The 20,727-nt window shown below is 41.9% G+C and overlaps 2 long non-coding RNA genes across 6 annotated transcripts in view; one reads left to right on the top strand and one right to left on the bottom strand.

The window, feature by feature from the left end:
• Positions 1 to 79: 79 nt before the first annotated feature.
• LOC142412680 (uncharacterized) lies at positions 80 to 16,264 on the top strand. Its single transcript, XR_012776583.1, has 3 exons — positions 80 to 408; positions 7,184 to 7,271; positions 10,275 to 16,264. It is a non-coding gene; the product is annotated as an uncharacterized LOC142412680 (long non-coding RNA).
• The window catches only part of LOC142412679 (uncharacterized), a 45,166-nt gene continuing 40,367 nt past the window's right edge, over positions 15,929 to 20,727 (bottom strand). For 2 of the 5 annotated variants that reach the window (XR_012776579.1, XR_012776580.1), the window contains exons 4-5: positions 19,857 to 20,224; positions 17,036 to 19,472 (exon numbers count right to left, since the gene is read on the bottom strand). This is a non-coding gene — a long non-coding RNA (uncharacterized LOC142412679). Of the gene's footprint in view, positions 19,473 to 19,856; positions 20,225 to 20,727 lie in introns of all 5 variants that reach the window. The other 3 variants (XR_012776582.1, XR_012776578.1, XR_012776581.1) reach the window with 3 other exon arrangements.

Below are 20,727 nucleotides of genomic sequence, written 5' to 3'. Positions count from 1 at the left end.
GGAAAGGTGGCCCCGCGGGACGGGAGCGCTCCCGGCCCGGCGCCTCGGCGCGGTGAGGGCTCGCGCCGCTTTACCTCAGGCCCGCGGCGGGCGCCAACGGTCACCGAGGGGAGAGGACGCGGCTCGGCAGAAACTCTCCGCAGGGGCTTCACGGCACGCTCCCCCCCGGGAAACGGCCCCGCAGCTGCAGGCCTCAGGCGGCGCGGCCGTGGCATCGCCGCTGCCCAAAGGGCAGGTGCCCTGCGGCCCAGCCTCGCCTCCCTGAGTTGCCACAGAACCCCTTGCTAGAGCCCACGGGCACTCACCCCTTCTCAGTCCACAGGCATGCCGCAGCGTCCTTTGCCGTCATCCACGTGCGTGCCACGGCCTCCTTCGCCATCGTCTTCCTCATTCCCTGTTGGTGGAGGTGTAAGCAGGGACAGGGCCGAACCTCACCCTGGTTGTTTTTCCACTTCATGAAAATCCCACAAGAGGAGCTGCACGCCAGGGCCGCAGCCAACACCGCCGCCCTGCTCAGGGATGCAGCCGCTCTCCCACCCGGAGGCAAAGAGGGAGGACCGTTCCCGGGGTCACACATACTCCTTCCAGCATTACTGGCCTGGCCTGTCCCTGAACCTTCACCCTGCTCCCCACAGGGACAGCGAGCCTTTCCTCCCCCTGCATCCCCTCAGGAGAATCCCCCCCGCAGAAGCCATCCTGCCGCAGGGAGTGCCACAAAGGCAAGCAGGCCAGGTCACGCCGCCTCTGTGCACTCTTTAAGTTTCTCTCCTCCCAAACCCTGCGATTGTTTAATACCATAAACACAATACTTATAGTATCATTGAAATAAACATTCCTGCGGTAACATGCCTACAAAGAAGTTCTGCCTTCCCTACTACCTCAAAAAACATCAAAAGCAGGTATTCTCTATTTGGAAAAAAACCCAAACACCGTAACATCAGTTTCTAGGCAGCACTTTAAAGTAGCCACACCTATGATCCCCCAAAATATAAAAGCTTTTCTCATCATTTCACAGGAATAGAGGAGTTTTAATTATGACTGGTCTTTGCTTTTCCTGTTTGCATGCCAGGCAACTTCTTGGGCTCTCTCCCCTTCGCAAAAGAGAATCCCAGATCTGGTGTTCAACATGCTCTTTACAGCACTTATTTTATCCAGTTAGCTTTCATTCTACTCTTCTTTATTACAGCATAAAAAGGACCAAAAAAGGGCTTCCCACTCTTATTTGCTTTATAAAAAGCCTGAAAAAGTATAAGTAGCTTCTGCACACTGATGACCCTTTGGGTACAGTAGAGAATAGGTTTGCCTTTTCTCTTCCTTTCATGTCTCCAGAGAGAATGCCTCTCACGGAATAGCATGGAAATTTTCCTTCGCATTGTAATTATTTTATTTCTTCCCATCTCTGTAAATGAGCACTTTCAAGATGCCCAGTGGAGATTTTGTTTCCCTTGTAAGATGCGGAGAAATAAGGTTGCGGTCTTTTGTGTCTCAAGTGAGAGCTGTGTTTTCTCAAGTCTCTGTTTCAGCACTATCGCATAACAATCCTTGCTGATTACAATCACCCATGCAAAGCAGTTAAAGTGTTGGCAGGAAAATCAGAAGCAGGATCCCCTGCATTGCTAGTACTTATCTCTAACAAATCCAAGAATCTGGTTCATTTCATTAATATTGACATTGCTGAGCAGCTCAGTGGTCTCTGGTGCTAGCTGGGGAGTTTTCTAGTGGTGTTTGCTCCTGATCTACAGCAGTATATTGACTATACCAAGTGCATTAGGCCCGTAAGTCATTTTCACAAGGAATATTTCCATGTATATGAAATAATAAACTGCTTTGTGTCCAGCCATCTTCAGTTTGCATCCATTTGTTCTAAAGGAGCAGTTACATTAGAAGAGACTAGCAGCAGCCACTGGACTCTTCAGTTTCATTCTGTCCTGCCAGGTTTTCAGCTGTTACAGATAACATCCTTTTGAGGAATATCTACTTCTTTTTGGAAAGTGTCATCACACACATTTTCTCTTTTGCACTGCAGGTTATATAAATCCTTGGTTTCCGCCATGTTACCTACCAAGCCAATGAACCTGACACCTGTAGGATTTTTGCCCTGTGAAACCAGTAAAGAGTAACACCATCTAAATTTCATAGAAGTAGGGTTTTCCCCTCCAAATGCAGCAGGACTTACTCTGCCAATAAGTGCAAGTCAGAGAAAGGGATTCAGAGACCTAACTATACCCTGCCTTACTTCACAATTTGTATTTCTTGGTAGAGGGGGGCTCCTCTTATTTCCCCTCCCACACATTTCTCCTGGGGATCAACTTACTGCCTGCAAACCGTGGCAGTCAGCCAGTCTGTGTCAGCCTGCTGCAGTTGCCCCCTTCCCCCAGCAGTCTGGGAGGGCTGGCCTTCCATGGATCACCCTTCTGATCTCTGGATTCTCAGCTGCGGCTAATAGTGCTCTTACCAGCACTGAGCTTCTGTACAGCTGAACTTTGTTTCAGGAAATAAATGAGCAAAAACAGGGAGGCATGCACAACATTCATCAGAATACAAGTCTTCCCGCTTTTCTAAAGCAGAAGTTATAACAAATTTTAATAAGAGAAGCATTACGCAGCCTAAATATAGTTTCGGCTTTTTTCTGGAAGAAGTGCTACGCCTCTGATTTTTTAATTTTTTTTTTCTCCCCCCTAGCAGGGTTTTGAAAGCAGCAGAAACAGAGCAGTGATGCTAAAGACCTAACTTCCACTTCTGGCATGAAATGCTGTTGAGGCTTGGTTGAGTTACAGGCTTTTGAAAATTGCCATTAACCTTTTGTTCCTTGTGCTCTTCAGGTAAAATTTGCTCACATGCCAAAGAAATAATTGCACGTGAACTTTCTCAGAAAACCTCCAGGCACTCACTGCCACCACAGCAGCAACAGCCTTGTGCTGGGAATGGCTGCCTGGTTGGGAGGGCAGAGGAGGGCAGAGCAGGGCAGCAGGCAGTGAGCAAGGCCATGTCCTTCAAATTCAAATGGTTCCAGGAACACAACCTGCAATCTAAAACAAAAGATTCTTCTCCTCCAGCCATTGCAGTAGTTAATCTGTGAGTTTAAAGGGTAAACTGTAAACTCTGAAAGTTCAGCATTCAAATTCTGGCAGTGATGTATTAGGGAGCCTAGAGGTCTCAGTGTACTGACTTATCATACAAGCAACTCCCCACTTTTTCCTCAAAACTGCCCCTGATTCACATCAGTTCAAGTACTAGAGAGACAGGACATTCCAGACTTTAATTTCCTGTGCAGTTGTAACTTGGACCTGGTGGGCAGTCTTTAATCACATAGTATTTTTATTCCAGGACCAGTTTCCTCACTCATTGTATATGATGAAGAGTGATGGTTACAGTCTCACAGCTAGCATCTCCCGACATCTGAATGCCTGATTTAGCAAGCCAGATTACTCATTACACTTAAGCAAGTTCATCTGTCAAATTCATGGGATTGAGAAAAGCTTGAAGTGAACCCAAGTTGCTCTTTTACCTTCTTTGAGCACCTCAGTATGACAGTGCACAGATTTACATTTCAGTTATTTGCTGTTTCTGCCCTCTCAGTTTGGCTTGTCAACTCCCAAGTGCAATAGTCTAAAGGCGGTATATCCAGTATGCAAAGGGTCCAAGAGAAATGGGATTAGCAAGAAAATGCCATGAAGATGACAAGCTGCTCCTGAAGGCTCCCAACAGCTACTCAGATGTTAGTTTGATTTCTTGCCTTACGCTAGGAGTCACAGTAATAGTGTTGTTGACTTTCCCAGGACAAGGCAAATCCCTATTAAAGTTGAAAGAAGTAGACCCACTGATTGCAGTGCCAGGTTCATCAACTCTGAAGACATCTGTGTTGCATGTCTTCATTGTACTGGCATCAAGGAGGAAACAAGTGTATACACATGAAAAAGTTGAAGTGTGAGAGGGAGAGGTTTTACTGTACTGTTTCTGAAAGGTCAGTAAGTGAAGAGCCATAGAGTAACTATGCCATCTTTGTCCTCCCTCATTCTAATCCAGTCCAGGGGAACTGGAATTCAAGAGTTAATTTGGGAAGTCTTGCTCTCACTACCTCTCCCAAATAGCAGCGTTGACGTTGAAGGAAGTATATGGTTACAACTGTATGCATTTCTTCACCAATTTAGGGAAAATGCTCAACTTAAAACATTCACATTAGTGAAGAAGTTTACCTTGCCTTTCTAATCTGCTTGCTTACAATTAGATTTGCAGTGCTCTTCAGAAAGACTAGCTACACAGGATAACCCAGGGTATGCCACAGTACAGGAGTACAAATGTGCTTGAAGTGTGAGATATACATAATTATAAATTCTGTTAGGAGGAAACTCTGACCGTTACTCAGACATAGCCTTTGGGCATGGAATCGTAAAGCACAAACAGATGAATAAATAACATAAAATGGCCACCATGTGAGCTTTGATAAGTGTCCAAATGCATTTTAAACTAAAATGAACTGTTCTTTACCGAGTCCACTAATTTATTCCAGCCATCTGTGGCAGTGTAAACAAAAGCTTGTCTCCTAAACTGCTTTATAATTTTTCAGATGTACCAAGGACCACAAGTTTCAACATGATCATCTTGGGGGAAAAAAATTAAGCGAAAAGAACCCACATATTTTCACACCACAAACATCTTTTGATAACCACTATCATGCAATTCAAAGAAATATTAAAAAGTAAAACTTGTTTCTGGCATAGCATAATGTTTTCCTATTTAAATGCCACCAAATGTTTCTTTAGGATATTTTAGGGGATGGAAAAATCTGGCTATTTTTTTTGCCCTCCAGTCTCCAGTGAAGACATCTGTAGACAAATCCTATATTTATTACTAAGCTTGAGAATTGCTAAATTGATGCCCTGGGTTTGCACTGGTCTGAGAGTCTTTTCTCTGTATGTGCCTCAAATTATTTTCAGTCTCCTAATGTGCTTCTCATGTTGCTGAACCTTAGCTAGGTAGAATAGTCAGGAAATCTGAGTGTTTAAAAGCTAAAAAGTATACACATTTAGCATGAGTCTTCCCTGGATAAAAGCAATTACAGATCTGAGATTAAGATGGGATTTTGGAGCATTGAACCTGGGGAAGAGGAGGCTGAAAGTACTTTACATGAAAAGTATGTTGGACTTAATTTTAGAGACACTGAGCAGCCACTCAGTTACATCAGACCAAATTATCCTTTCCGGACAAAAAAGGAAATCCACTATAGGATTTGAAAATCTGAAGTCACTTAGTTGCCTCCGAGACATCTTGTGGTTGTGGTGGTGGAAGGGGTGTCACATCCATCTCTTTCAGCCCTGGGTGTTAGAAGCAAAGGGTGCTCCTTTCCAGACATACGCACCTCTAGGATGAGAAGAGTGAAAAATAAGTTTTGTTTTGAAGGATCAGACCATTTGCACTGAGGCCCAGTACACTTCATTATTTGCATCTTCTACATTCCCTGTGTCAGCACGTTTGTGACAAGGGTGAGGTCTGCCTTTTGAATGAGACCTGGTTTGGAGCCTTTTCATTGTGCAGCAGTGAAGTAGGACAAAATGATACTGAGCTCACCCGAGATTCCTGTAAACCTCAACTGGTTGGTGTCTATGCAAACTGACCTTCCAGCCCTCCATCCCCTGTGCACAGAAGGTTTCCAAGTCTCCAAGAAATCAGACTGCCAAGCTATTAGAGAATGGGTTTACTATATACCTAACTTCTGCCAACAGCAAGTATTTCTCCATTCAGGTAAATATTAGAGATGGTGACTTACTGCCTAGCTTATGACCATGCCAAATTAACTATTTCTGTGCTTGCAGTTTCAAAGGGAAGCATGCAGTGAGATCAGAGGAAGATCAGCCTGTAAAATAGACAGACGCCACAAATATATTCACTGAATTATTGGTATTAATTCATCCCTTCCAACAAGAGCAGGAGATTTTTCTTTTTTTTTTAATAGGATTTCTGTAGTTGTGTTGCTTTCCAGAGATACTGACAAGGTATAAACTGGCCTCTTGAATTGTTTACAAAATATTACTACCATTTACTATTGGTCTCTATAGTTGCAGCATAACTGGTTTCAACTTTGATAGCTTTTCAAATGCCTCACAAAACAAACATTTGACAAACAAAATGGCTACTGTTTACTTTTTTAAATGACTATTTTTTAAAGAAAAACTGCCACCAGATTAACATCCTTGAAACAAATAAACTGTTGGTGTGTTTGGATTGTTCTTATTTAGTAGTTCAAAAAGGAACAAACAGGTTTGTGTTTGCCTAAAAGAAATACAATAACTGATGGTAACTCAATGTCCCTTTAAGTAATTGCAGTTAGTCCTTTGTCTCCACAATACATCCATTACTGTCATGGCTGAAATCCCAGCCATACTTGGCAATGCCCAATGATCAGCAACAGCAGTTTTAAGCTAGTTTAGTACCTTTTCAACACCTTCAGCAAACAACACCTTTGGTCACAACACCTTGTGACCAAAAAAAAAAAAATCTGACAGTCATTGCAGAATCTATTATTAAAGTACTAATGAGAGCACTACAAAAGAAAAACCATAGCAGCTGATAGGAACTATATGCTAGCCTCATCATAAGTCAACTTGGTAGGCAGGTTTACCAGAGAAATCTCAGTTTTAACAGTAAAGGCTAAACAAGAATAAAGAATTACCTTATCTGATTTTGTAATGTGAACACTTTCATTCTCCCTAGCATACGTATAATGTGTGACATTCCCAGAGGACTGTCTGCTTGCTTGGAGATGAAAATTTACAAGTGACATTAGTTGTTTAGCTGTGTAAGAGCACATATCAGTTTAATATTAACAGACATCTTCCCATTTAGTTATTACAGTACACAAAAATTAAAATTTTCTTTTTCATGTTACTTAAATACATACTGGATTGCCATTAAAACAGTGAAGCTGTCTCCCTCCACCCATGCTCTATGTAAACACTAAACAGGACTCTGCACATTTTTAACCCAACTCTTTGCATGCCTGTGAGATACTTCCTATAGAGAGTTTCATTTACTTGCAAATGATTCGTTTACACTGGCCTATGACTTCAGCAGTTGTGGCCACACGCACAGCGAAACGTATTGCTCCTATGGCAAGATTTAAACACAGAGTTAAAAGGCTGCAAGTTGAAAATAATTTTCTAATAGAGGCTTCTGTCTTCTCCAGGTCTTTACAGTACTCAGTGCAATGGACCCCAGCTATAACTTGGATTTTATAATAGTATTCAACAGCCATCAACACTTAACAGATAGAGGTAATTAATGTGAATACTTTATTTAAGCCAAGCAATGAAATATTGCTGGAGAAAAACTGTTCTATGGTGCTTTACATTGCATAAATAATTGCTGTAAGGTAGCATAGTGCTTGGGCTGGAAACATGAAGTAGAAGCCCCCAAAGCACTAACCAGTACACCTTTTGCTCTGTAGCTTCCAGCAAATAGGGCAAAAAGAACAAAAACTTGACTAAGTTTTCCATGGGATAGTTCAAGAAAATTTCTCTTCCCTACCTTGCTATAGAGCTGACTTTTACCCAGGACCTGTACACTGCGTAGAAGAAAGCCTGTTTCCACCTACAAGTCTCAGATGTGGCTGTAGCCCCCAACTGTTGGTATAAGATGTGGATAAAGACTATCCACAGCCTCGGTTGTTGACTAGAGAACTGATGCTCAGATAATATAAATGGCTTGTAGTACATCCCGATGTCCTTGCTAAACTACTAGGCTGATGGCAAGGTAGTCATCTGTCTTGGACTGTTTTGAGCAAATTCCTGAGGCCTATTTCACCACTTCAGAAATAGCCAACTTTACAATCAGCAACAGTTATTGCCTTCTTGGCAAGGTTGAAATGAATAGGAGAAATTAATTCCTTCCCAAGGTCCCTGCAAAATATGGGCAAGACATTAATTCTCTGCCACCCTAGCCTAAGGTAGCAATCGTCAATAGAGCAAACAGTCTGCATCATCATTTTCTCTCTAATTTAATCAAGGTCATATTAGATCACTACATCAAATCAAGCAGAGTCAATCTGATAAAAAAAAAATCTAAGCTAAACCAGTTTCCTTCTGGAAATTAACCCCTTAACACAAACATTATCTATCAATGCAGACCATCTTATTTCCACTGAAAATGACTACTGCTATAGGACACACACCATGCTTTAAAAAAATAAATCCTCTCCCACCAAATAAAACAAGATTACATTGTCTAATCTCATGCCTAAATTTGTGGATTTTGATCAGATTAAAAAAATTAATTCTTTCTTTTATTTTTGTTTCCTCCAAAACTATTTCTTCTACCTTTCTCTTCTTCTTTACCTACCAGTAGCCCCATAATACCAGTTGACCTTATGACAGCTTTTCTAGACAAATGTCTTGCATACACAATGTCGTCACTTCTCTGGTCATCTATCATTTTACATGTTTGGGGTTTTTTTGCCAGATATTATATTTAAGTCTCACACAGGAAAACAACAACTTTCATGGAATACTGAAATGTATGCCTAACAAAAATGTACTGTATTATGCCGGGTGCTATTTACCTCATGCAGGGTTAGATCTTAAGAAAAAAAAAGATCATGGTGTTTGTGGAGCTGTCCACTTCTTACACAAAGGAGCAAAGTAAAAGGTTTGTCTTCCTGGTAGTTTTCTTTGGTCGGTTTTGGTTGTTTGGTTTTTGGTGGGTTTTTTGTTCAGTTGGTTTTAAGATTACGTCCACTAGAGCTCCTTCCCCAAATTTGTACCAATTATCACTTTTTTCATTGCAGCACCTACATGTCCAAGATTTTACTCTAACTGCATGATAATCTATTGCTATGGCAACTTTTGGCTAAGCTGCATTCCACCTTCCTGCAGAATGCCTGCAGTTAGGTGAACTACAGCCACAACAGCCAGCTGGGAAAGTGTGATCTCCACCTGGCTGGGACTCAGGGAGGGAGAGAGGGGCGCAGATATAGTCCTTTTAGCCCAAACGGCAAATTCCTGCTTCAAACATTCCGAAAACTTGAAGGATCCCTCCCACGTGCCTCATAACACCTACATCAATAGCTTCTATAGCCAAAACATTTTTTTTAAGCTTGTCAAATGCTGACAATGAGATCATATATATATGCATACTTGTCATTTCACACTTACTGCAGAGAGAACCTATATCACTGTCACCAGATATATTCGCTATAAGCCTGAAAGGAACAGAATATCATAGGATTTAGAAGGCCTTTTTATTTTTTATGCTTTTTCTCAATCACAGAAGACATTAATCATCATCATATAAATAAAGCTATTGTAAATACCGAAGTCAATGGAGCTATGACAATTAAGATTGACTAAGGAGCTCCCCCACACACACACAGCCAGACCTGCAGTTGAACCACGTTGTAACAGACTGGCTGGCCCATCTGTTTGTTACGCTTGTTTGTTATTCTCCCATCATATACTTAAACTGTCAGCTCTGGTTTTGGGTTATATGCTTTGCAAGTACATACAGCCATTTAAAGATGGTGAGCTCCCCCCACCCCCATTAAAGCCATGGTAACACAATTGGCCTTGGATCTGATTTTGCACTGCTTGAGTAATGTGACACTGAGCAAGTACTACTCACTACAGCTGTAGGTTGTGATCTTGCGATGAACAAGCCTTAGTATCAGCAGAATGAATTTGAAAGGATGCAGTCTGGCAGAGGGAGACATAGCTGGCTTTGCTTCTTCCAGTAACACTTTTTTTCCTTTAAAGTCTATACCTCCATCTCATACTAATTCCACAGAACAAGATGAAGAGGGGACTAGTAGACTAGAAATATTTATGACTAAGTGTAACCTCAAAGTGTTTTAGAATAGGAATAATACATTTGGGATAACAACTGCTGTAAGTTCTATATAGATCTGTGAATTTTGGTAGGCTGTATTGTAGGGTTTCTGGTTTTTTCCTTTAGGGTTGAAATAAAGCACTCCTCAACAAAACCAAAAATGCATAGAATCCCTTTGGCCAAAACATACATGTTTGGAGGAAAACATGGTTTGCCATTTAAAATTTCTACAACTTACTTTAATGTTTAATATACAATTTAGGGCTCTCTCTGTGGATTGTGATTTTTAATTTCAAAATCAGTTATGTTATTTTTGCTATCTAACAACAATAAGATGCTATATTTTACCACCAAGATACTGTAATGAACCACTAGTTCAAGATTTGAAAATGTGTATATACCTATGGATCTGTAATTCCCTTCTCCCCATGATTGAAGGTTTTTTTTTTTTTTCAAAGCATATCTGGGTTTGGCAGATGGACCACTCGGTGGATAAGGAATTGGCTGGATGGTCACACTCAAAGAGTTGCAGTCAACAGCTTGATGTCCAAGTGGAGACCAGTGACGAGTGCTGTACCTCAGGGTTGGCATTTGGAGCGGTGCTGTTTAACATCTTTGTCAGCAACATGGACAGTGGGATTGAGTGCACCCTCCGCAAGTTTGCCAATGACACCAGGCTGCGTGGTTTGGTTGACACACTGGAGGGAAGGGATGCCATCCAGAGGGACCTTGACAGGCTTGAGAGGTGGGCCCGTGCAAACCTCATGAAGGTCAACAAGGCCAAGTGCAAGGTCTTGCACATGTCGGGATAATCCCAAACACAAATAGAGGCTGGGAGGAGAATGGATTGAGAGCAGCCCTGAGAAGGACTTGGGGGTGTTGGTTGATGAGAAGCTCAACGTGACTCGGCAATGTCCACTTGCAGCCCAGAAAGCCATCCGTATCCTGGGCTGCATCAAAAGAAGCATGACCAGCAGGTCGAGGGAGGTGATTCTCTTCCCCTCTATTCTGCCCTCATGAGACCTCACCTGGAGTACTGCGTTCAGCTCTAGGGCCCCCAACATAAGGAGGACATGGACCTGTTGGAGCAAGTCCAGGGGAGGGCCACAAAGACGATCAGAGGGCTGGAGCACCTCTCCTATGAAGACAGGCTGAGAGAGTTGGGGTTGTTCAGCCTGGAGAAGAGAAGGCTCTGGGGAGACTTTCTAGCAGCCTTCCAGTACCTGAAGGGGGGCTACAAGAAAGCTGGAGAGGGACTTTTTACAAGGGCATGTAGTGATAGGACAAGGGGTAATGGCTTTAAACTGAAAGAGGGTAGATTTACATTAGATGTAAGGAAGAAATTCTTCACTATGAGGGTGGTGAGGCACTGGAACAGGTTGCCCAGAGAAGTTGTGGATGCCCCATCCCTGGAAGTGTTCAAGGCCAGGTGGGATGGGGCTTTGAGCAACCTGGTCTAGTGGAAGGTGTCCCTGCCCATGGCAGGGGGGTTGGAACTAGATGATCTTTAAGGTCCCTTCCAGCCCAAACCATTCTATGATTCTATGATCTAATATTGCAGAAAGCCTGTCTAGGTGTTTGATGATAATTAGCTAGAAAATTAGCCTGCGAGAAATGTTATTCATCAAAATACCATTGAGTCCTGGGAAGACTGCAAACCTCTGTTGGAAAGTTTCTCAGAGGCAGGCTACTTGGTTGCATCAGGTTTCAATTACATAAAGTATTGATTAAAGTCTTTCTCAATTAACTATTGCCAACTGAAAAGATAAAAGAACAGGCACACGAATGGTCAGGTTTAAGAGAACATTTAGGGTCAGGTTCTTGATTATGTTAGGGCTCAAGTTGTACTGCTCCACAGCCGCCCAGAGAGGCTGCTAAAGTAACGGTTGCTATTCTACCCTGACCCTGCAAGCTTCAAAATATGAGCGGGCTTTCCTCATGGCTCAAATTTTCTAATGACATAGTGCCCATCAGCTGTGCCTTGCCTCATTTGTAGCAGCAGAAAAGGAAGCAAAGGATAGCATTTATACACAAACTCAGTATCAGGGAAATGAGGATTACAGCTTCTTCTGCAACTTCTTCTTTCAGGAGTACAGTATGTGCTTTGCATTCTCCAATTTAAACATATCTTTAGAAAGTATTTAATTTCTGTATATCAAAAAATTCTGTAAGTCTGCCAACATCATTATTTGGTGTTCTGTTTACTGAAGGTCATTTATCTGTGATATCTGCTGTTTGCAACACACAGTGCATGTTCATAAATCCAGGCATTCACTGATGGAACTTTGAGGGGTTAATTTTGCCCAGTCTTCCATAATCAGCTGCAGCAAAGCTCTGTGTCTTCCAATGAAGAAGCCTTTAGCCATCCCAAGCAAGGGGGCAAATAGTTTCTCCTCAGATGAGAAAGCTGTTGCATATGGCATGAGTCCACTGAGATGACTTGAGCCATCTTTCTGGATGATTTTAGATAGCCCTTGACTACACAAGCAGTCAGGTCCCACCAACTTCAAGGAGTGCTTAGAAAGATGTGCTGTATGAAAGGAGTTCAGAACACGATCAAGAGCAGCCATTGCTATATCACAAATAGTTCCTCTTAAGGAACCACTGAAACAGTCAGTTAGAAGGAAGGGTACATCTCTAACCTTAAGAGCAACCACAGTAAATGGAGTTTAAACCCAAAGTACAGTTTTAGCCAACAATTTAAATACAAGCAATAGCAACGCATGCTCCTTACAACACTTTTAGAAAGCCTATGCACCTAGGGCTCGGACCAGCAAGCCCAAGGTGCCGACAGGAGCCTGCTCATAGGACAGATTAAGCTGTATGCACTACTCTTATCACATAGTCTCTCAAAAGAGACCTTTAAACTTTCTGCAGACAAAGTCATAAGCAGACTCTGGACCCATTTGTATTACTGATGCCTTCATTGAAGGCAGAATCAATTTAATTTTTTCCTTGTTTTGATTATATAGAACAGCACGTGTAGTTTCTTCTAAACCAATGGTGTATCTGAAGTTCACCATATCTAAACTTCAAGGATTTGCATCTCTTCCATAAAATATGACAGTGATACCGAATACAAAGGGTGAATAAAAGTACTCAAAATATGAGTCTATTTGGGCCAAATTTTAATATTGTAACACCTTGATTCCTACTTGAGTAGCTGAGCATCTGAAGTTTCTACAATACAGATATCACTTCATTATCACTATACACTCCACAGTAGGGTTTGTGGGTTTTTTTCCCCCCCCTTTTATGGTTTTATAAATGGTCTGTACCTCATGTTCAGAACACTGATATCCTAAATCAAAATATTTAGTCACAGGACACATCAGCAACATTAAGCCACTACATCTACTTGTGCTCTTCCTACGTCCACAGTAAGAGAGCCATAGGATATTTTACAAAGAAAGAAGTGTGGGAGTATGTATAAGCATACATACCATACAGAGCGTACCTTATGTTTTTCTTCTCAGCTCTCTTCTAACTCTTTGCTACAGGCTGTCATGCCTTCCCTTCCTCTTTTCATTCTGTTTTTACTATCTCTCAAAGTTAGTCAGCCCTTTTTTGAAGTGCCACAAGCATACCCCTGGGGCTGCACATGCTTCTTTGGTCTAAGCTTCTTCCTTTAATACACTTTTCCCCTTGTTTTGTTATCCCCTCCCCTTGTTCTTCTACCACCTGTTCTTCATCCTCTCTTCTCACTTGCCCTTTTTACCATGTGGAGCTTTTGCTTTTAACTCTGTCACAGCATCAGGAGTCTTTTTTCTTATTGCTCTGTGATGAACAGTTTACATTTGAGTATAAACTCAATCTAGTTTTGTTATTTTTCAAGCATACTATGGCTGCATTTGTAGCCTTTATTTTAGTAAATAATGGGTCTGCAGGACACAAACCAGACTTTTAAACCAAAGTAAATCTTAAGATGTTAAGCAGAACAGCCACCTTCTGTCTGATTGATCCTGAGTCTTAGGGGATGGTCTACATCTGTTATGAGTTGGAATTATCCTCCTGCTTGGAGAAAAGTCAGAGCACTGGAAAAGGAAAAAAAAAAAAAAAGAAAGAAATCCTAACCAAGCCTCCTTCCGATAAAGATGCTTTGGATGTAATGAAATTAATCAAACAGCAATGTGGGATGCATAGTGGTCCTTTCCACCCAGTTTATCTCAGGTGGCTTCACAGTTTCCAGGTAATTATGGAAAAAAGGAAGTACGCTAGTAGGGGGAAATATTTTTTCTTTCCCTCCCTCTGTGGATGAGCATTAAGAAGTATTTCTTCCATATCAAGTTACTCTACTCTATGCTGCATTTCACCTCACATTAGCATGAGTGCTGCAGCAGGGTGTGAAGTTAACATAGTGTAATATATAAACTTCTTTTGCTCCATGGGGAGCTACAACAATATGTGCTAGATTGTTGTTAAAAACGTATGAATCCTGAGCATCTGTAGGACTTCCTTCCTTGTGATCAGGATGGCTTAGCATGTTTCTTATTATTACATGTTCAGAAAAGAGTGAACTAGTCCCTTCTTTAGTAAAAGAAGGATAATGAAGAAAGCTAAAGCAATTAGGATGTAAACTCAATGGCCAGCAGCTTGACAGTTGAAAGTCAGCCTGTCTCTGGCAAAATCAGGGCAAATCAATACTAATTAAGAATTTGGCCCAATATTGGCAGGCAGAACCAGAAAATAAAGTCAAAAGGCAGTCTCATCAAAGGGACTTTCAGATACAAATAATAATCTTCATAAGTTAAAAAGGAGAATAACTGTGACAAATAGGCATAGGCATACAGGGATACTGTTTGGTACAGAACAGAGCAGGTGACTCCTTTCTAGTTCCTCAAAAAAATATAACAGTGTAAATACTAGTGACGTGAGGGGGAAAACACTTTTTTTCTATGACTTCTATGTTACATGCACCATAGAAAAGTCATTACTACACTCTAATCAAAGGTATCAGGAAAGTTGAAAAATTGAAATCCCAGATTTTTTAAATCAGTTGCAAAACTTACCTCTGTGATTAAGTTCTCTAAATCAGTAAGATTTCAGCAGAAACCAAAGAATTGATTAAGGAGATCATAACACTGATCCATTATTCCTTCTAGTAACTCTTCACATTGGAAAAAGCCTTTGATCCAGCAAAGACCTGTTCCTGCTCACCTTGAGCTCTATAAGCTTTTTGCTCCTGCTAGGCACTAATTGATTTCATTGAGAGCAGGTGATCTTAAATTAAGCAAATTTAGCTCCAATTCATGACCATGATTCATGCCTATCAGAAGCAGCAACTGTTTCAGAATGCAGATTTGCTCTAACCTCACCCTCTCCTGGGGCAGAGTAGAGGATATGACAGAAAAGGGAGCTTCAGCTTTTTTTTGGTAATTTGAGAATTATACAGGAGCATAAGGCAGGTCCTGACCCTCTGTGCTTTCCCCTTAGAGTTTGCCCTTTGATCTAAGGGACCTTGGTTCAGAGGCTTGCAGGAAATACAGAGCTTGCATGCAATGAGTGTGCAATACAGCAGCTGCATATTCCTGACTCATCACCTTTAAAGCAAGTGTAGGCAGCATTAGGATAGATAACAGGTAACTGTGGGAGTTTCCACCACCGTGAGATAGGTGAACACTGTACAGCTGTTCTTTATGTGTTATTCCCAAACTCTGCCCCTAGAACCCAGTGGAATAATGTGGATCACGGTATTCTTCTATGGTTGTACAGAGAGGTAGCACCCATTGACTCTTCCCACATCTTCTTATGATCTTCATACTCGTCATTGATTGAACTAGATGACATGGTGGGACCCATCATAATTTACTTCCCCTTCTATGCCTGTGTTTCAACTCTATAAACAACATCTAAGAGTCTCTGTTTGCCATCTTTGTAATAGAATAAATAAGACTGAAGTGTGAAACATTTTTGAGAATGGCAAGACTATTTTATTTCATGCAGCATAGCATCAATTATTTTACCAACTGCTTTTTGTAATCTCATAGATTTGGCCATAGTTGTATAACCTGTACACCATGGTACCAGAAACATCCACTTTTTTCACTCTTGCTGCTCTCATTGTGTAATAAAAACATGTGATCACTCAAAATTCCATAGGTAGACTGGGCAGACAGCCCTTATAAATGTTATTCTTAGGAGGGAGTTTCACTTTTAGATACTGCATAACATGGTATTTCATATGCAATTGTCTTTAAGTCCATGGGATTTCAGAACCACTCTGCCTCATCTTCCGTCAGCCCATCCTCCAAAGGATTGCCATGTGGCAGGCAGTTGGGAAAGTCTCAGTAAATAATTAGGAATGGCCCCTTGTGCCAGCACTTTTCCTGTATTTTATTTTTTCATTTAAAGGATATTACAGATACACTATCAAGGAATGGCACTGTTCATCTGGTATCTTTGGCATAAACAAGACAATGTGAATTAAGGCTTTCTAATAAATGCTATAAAATGGATTTCTTGAGCAGAATAATGTGTTATCTATGGGTAATTTCCCATGAAAGTAGAGACTATAATTCTGATTAGACATGGATATTATCTTTTCCAGTATGTTTCTGTCAATGCACTGATTCAGCAACCATTCAGACCCCAAGGTCAGGGCTGCTCATAAGTCCCATTGATTTCAACGTTGAATGTCTGCCCAAGATTAAACACAGAGAGGAATGCTTTCCTAAATCAATTTACTTAAGTTTGTATGTAAGTGCTCTGTTGAATCAGGGCCTAAAGTCAGCAACAAATCAGGAAAGATAATGAGTTTGGGCCAAATATGTGTATTAGTAGCCAAAATGCATATAATGAGACAAGGTATGTCATAGTTACGTGGATTTGAACCAAGATCCCCAAATGTATAAGCTAACCAGATCTTTAACGTTGATTTCTTTTGGAGCTCTTAGCTTAAATCTAAATGGTGAGACAGGTTACATGTGCCTGTACGCATTGGGGTGGCCCTTGGCTGACTTCTACCCTGCATCTGGATCTGCTTCCCAGAGAAGTCACAATATTAGCAGGAAGTTTTATCTTGCTAGGGTGGTACAGAAGATATACCTAAACTCCAGAGTTAGGAAGGGCTCTGCACCCCACAAGCTCAGGGTTGAAATCTTTTGTTCTGTACAGTGTCTTCAAACAGAAGTTTATTTTGAGTTTCTGTATAAAGCAAGTAGAAAGTCATCTTAACAAACACAGGAGATTATGAATTTGACAGAGCACAATGTAGATCAAAATGGTTTTAATCATTACCCCCTGTTTTAATTACTACTTGACACATTATCTCTATTGTCCTTCTACAAGTCTCTCTTTTGAATGAAATATTAAAGGCGAGTCACAGCTGAATATATATGCAGTCTAGAAGGAAAATAGCTTTGAACTATTTGAAATGATTTATTGTCCACATTTCTTTATGAATATTTATTTGCCATAGTGAAAGCAATTCAATAAAGAGAAAACATGAGGACCAGTTAACTGAACATTTGCATACTCTAATGGTTAAAAAAAAGGAAAGAAAAATAATATGGTGCATTAGAATGGTGTTAACGCTGTGGTTCTCCTATTTCCTGTATTTAATTCCAAATATCGCATGTGTGAGAGCAAAAAGCTAAGGCCAAGACTCTTAGGAATTCAGATCCTCATATAAATATCCTACAAATAACTGTCCCTAACCTTTATATATTCCCATTCAGAAGGAAGTAAACATGTTTGTAGGGGTATTTTCAAGGCCAGGGTGGAGTCTATGATTTTGTTTCCATACTACTTCAGGTAGCTGGCTATGAAAGCTTGCTTTTTGCAACAAGCACGCATAATCTAAGTCCTCATCTTGTCACGACCAGAGATCACTCATTCCCTCACACTCCTCAGAAAAGCAGCAGGTACACGTGGCTATCAAAAGGAGATGTGAGCACACTGAATATTTTGCCGTGTAAAACCTTTAGTATTTAAGCATGGCTACATGTACCAAAACCAAGATCACACACACACACCAGAGATGCTGCTTTCCTTCACCCGTCAGTGGAAGAACAGAGTTTTTCATGGTATGTGCCCTCATTTCACCCTGCTTGAATTAATTTAATCGACCAAAAAGCACTATGCGTTAGACTTGGAATGAACTTTGTTCCTCAGAGCTTCTTAGCGATATTCTGATACACAGTCACAGATGGGGCCTTGACAGATTTTGTACTGATTTTCATGATTCCTTTTTTCTTTATATTTTTTTAAGCAGGATTGTCGCTGCTTGAGAATTCAAATGCAAATGGAGATGTTCACAGGCACTGTTTCATAAGGAAGCTCAGCTGGTTGGGTTTTAGAGCTCATAAACTGAATAGTATATCACATACAGTATTTGGAAAAGGATAAACTTGATATATAATAGTTCTAGAGAAGGATGGTTACAGGAGTAAAACACAGACTTTGGACAAATACAGAAATTCTCTATGCCTCAATTTTAATTTCTTTGGAGCAAGAATGATAATAATAATATTTATTTATAGTAATAACTATCATTATTATCTACCTGAAAGCTAGCTGTGAGGTTAATTCATTAATATTTTCAAATTACTTCATGATCCTCAACTAGAATTTGCCCTGAAAGTACTAAATATTATAATTTGCTCTGTATGCCTATTTCATTTTGCTCTGGAGAAAACCACACTTAATGTGTTGCTCTCTTTACATTTGTCTACATACCACATTCTAAAATTCTAGCTGTTGAGCTTTTCTAGAAGTTAATAACAGGCACATTTTACATTATTGTATTTTTTGCTTATTTCTCCCTCTTTTGTTGTAGCATTTTACCACCACCTAGATATCATGGTACCTGATCTGGGGGTTTGTTACTGTTTGTACAAATACATAAGCTGAGACCTACACTTGCTATTTATTTCCTTCCTTGAATTTGGAGCTGACAATGTAACCATGCATTGGTTCTCTGAGGTCAGAGCTCTCTTGACATACCGTTTTAAATGTATTGTGAGTAATCGGGGAGTTTCTTTAAGTTACACGTAGTTAGAAGCTACCACATATTACATGCCTGATTATGTTTGTAGGTATCTCAAAAGTTTTTTTCTTCTGGCAGTTTACCAGGTCCTCCATTTATTGGCGAGAGTGTCTCAGTTATTCACAACTGAAGATACCCAGATCCATTTCCTCTGGCTGTTATCTGTTGGATAGCTAGACTCTAATGGCTAAAATCTACATCTACCAACATAAAAGCCACAGGATATGACACTGGTATCTTGTGGTTCCAATCAGCCTCCTGGTATTATAGCAGTCCTTTTTATTTAACTGTATTTCTACTGAGCTCAGCCTGCTTGAGTCACGCTAGCTGTTTTACATAGCATCTGCATTGTATATTGTGATAATTGAAAACTCAACACAGCCCGGAGGCAGCGGCACAACAGGACAGGAGCGGGCAGGGGCATAACTCAGAAGAATAAGACAGGCAGGCAGCAACAAGCAGGGCGAAGCCTGGCCCAGCAGCGTCTCCGCCAGCAGTCGAGCTGGGTCAGGTGTCTGGCAGCTGGGTGTCCTGCAGCGCGCGGGCAGCTCCGGGAGCAGCAAACGCCCGGTGCCGCGGCTGGGGGAAGCGGGACGCCGGATGTCGCTCCGTCTGCCATCGCGGGGCCGACGTCTGGGAGCACAGACCGTGGGCAGGGTCCGAGGCTCACCTGGAAAATCACACGGACAGATCAAAACCAGATTCGCGGCCATGCACTTCACTGACAGCTCCCGTTCTGTGCGCACGCTCAGCCCTTTGCAGGGTGGTTCCTGTTCCTAAGACGTCACCTAAGCCAACGTTAGCAGAGAATGGGCCAGATAATTTTTTCTAGTGTTTCGGAAGTGTAACATATATCAGTAAATGTCACTTGCTATTGGAATGCTCATAATAAGAATTAAAACAAATTACTTCTTAAATTAAATGACTAGAGTAGGGCACAGTATTTCTTCCTATTAGCTTATGTAGAAAGAAAAAATGCCTGGGGTGTAAAAAGGAGACAAGAAGAAATAATGAGAAAACAAGTTGTGGCATGAAGAAGAGAAATATTTCTTGCCTGTCCTCTTGGCTCTATCTATGAAGATTTCGTCCAACAACCTCAGCCAAAACTAGTTAGCGGGTGATTTGTGTGTCTGGCGGGTGGAAGGTCCAGTTGTCTCGGGGGCTGCCTCGCAGGCAGGAGGGTTTTCCAAGAAGCAGACAAGCAGTCTCTGCGGTGGAAGTCACGAGCTTTTCACGCGAGCAGCACACCTGAGCTGATGTGATGGTTTGAAGGCGTTAGATGTGGCCCTACCTTGTAGCAGCACCCCCAGAAGTTGCCGATGTTAGATTGTCCCCACAGACTGAAGATCTAGAGCTTTCCATGGGTCATTTGGCATGGCGAGGAAGGAAGATGGGCTAGTCCAGGAGACTTGGGCTGTACGGCTGTAACATTGAGATAGGTTGAAACACTCCACCAGTCAGGGCTCTCCCTTACACGTATGTTTTTATAAACAGGCGCCTAAACCCACCCTGGGAGCAGGCCAGACCAGTTCCTGCCCTCGCTGTAGCTCTGGCCTTTGCCTTGGATCTGCTCTCCACTCCCTGCCCAAACTCCCCAGCCGCAGCAGCCCTGTTCCCCCGGCACCCTGCCCACAGCTGGGGAAAGCCACTGCCGAGGCCCCGCGAGACGCCCCACACCGCGCCACGGGGCTTCCTCCTGCCCCGGGCTCTGTCTCCCCACCGCAGCAGAGCCCCGTCCCACCCCGACCCTTGAGGGCAGCTCCCCAAATGTCAGCGCCCCTGAGGCCGCGTTAGGGGAAAGGTTACGTAGCACAGGTCCAGCAGGTGGGAGTGGGAACCCGGGCTTTTGTTCGTGTTTTTATTTCCTAACTTTCTGCTAGAAGTGCACCCTTTCAGGGCTCTGTTTATCTGTCTGCATTATGGGT

The sequence above is a fragment of the Mycteria americana genome, chromosome 7 (assembly GCF_035582795.1).
Source record: "Mycteria americana isolate JAX WOST 10 ecotype Jacksonville Zoo and Gardens chromosome 7, USCA_MyAme_1.0, whole genome shotgun sequence".
NCBI lineage: Eukaryota > Metazoa > Chordata > Aves > Ciconiiformes > Ciconiidae > Mycteria > Mycteria americana.
This window is presented reverse-complemented; position numbering and strand designations above follow the sequence as displayed.